Genomic DNA, 955 nt, shown 5'->3' on the forward strand with positions numbered 1-955 from the left:
ATATAAAAATGACATTGATATACCATAGCTCCATGAATTAAAGTTGTTTTGTTATAGTAATAGCACCAAATTATTTGAATTTCTTATCAGTTGTGTTCCAGAAAATATACAATCTATTATCAAAATTATTTTTTTGATCTATTAACTAACAACTTAATTAGCTCCTATTTCATTTATGTCAAAAGAAACAGATTGAGAACCACTGACTTACAAAAGGATTTGTTACCCAATTATTAGTCATTCTCTTTCTGTGTTCTGACATTGGCATCAGCAGTAGCTTATACTCTGGGGTACGTTCACCCAGCAAGATTCAGCCATGTCTTTCCTTGTATAGAGGGAGATAGTTTTGAAAAGAGGAGTGAGAAAGGAATAAAACACTTTCTCAAGCAGATCAATTTTTTTTTTGAGTTGGAGTCTCTGTTACCAAGGCTGGAGGGCAGTGGCATGCTCACAGTCATCACAGTCGGGACCTGCTGGGCTCAGGTGATCCTTCCAGTTCAGCCTTCAAGTAGCTGGAACTACAGGCATGCACAACAATGCCCACCTAAATTTTGGATTTATTATAGAGATGAGGTCTTGCCAATTTGCCCAGGCTGGTCTCCAAACCATGGGCTCTAGCATTCCTATTGTCTCTGCCTCCCAAAGTGCTGGGGTTACAGGTGTGAGCCCACCACGCCTGGCTAAGCAGAACAATTTTAAGAAGAGTTCTTGGAGAGTTGAAGAGCAGGGAATCATTCTTTTAGAACTATTAATTTCCTGCCTTAGAACATATTTTGTACCTTCAAGTACCCATAAACTCCAGTTTGGAAACTAATTTAATGTGTCAGATAATTTTCTAAGAGAGTTTGGAGAGGAGGTATGGGTGGGAAGGTTGGAGAAGTTGTAGGTAAGAAGCCCAACATATCCAGGGAGATAGGTAATAACAAAGAATGGAGAAACCTTGAATTGATGGCTA

The sequence above is a fragment of the Carlito syrichta genome, unplaced genomic scaffold, assembly GCF_000164805.1.
Source record: "Carlito syrichta isolate Samal-C Ts95f unplaced genomic scaffold, Tarsius_syrichta-2.0.1 Scaffold305322, whole genome shotgun sequence".
Taxonomy (NCBI): Eukaryota; Metazoa; Chordata; class Mammalia; order Primates; family Tarsiidae; genus Carlito; species Carlito syrichta.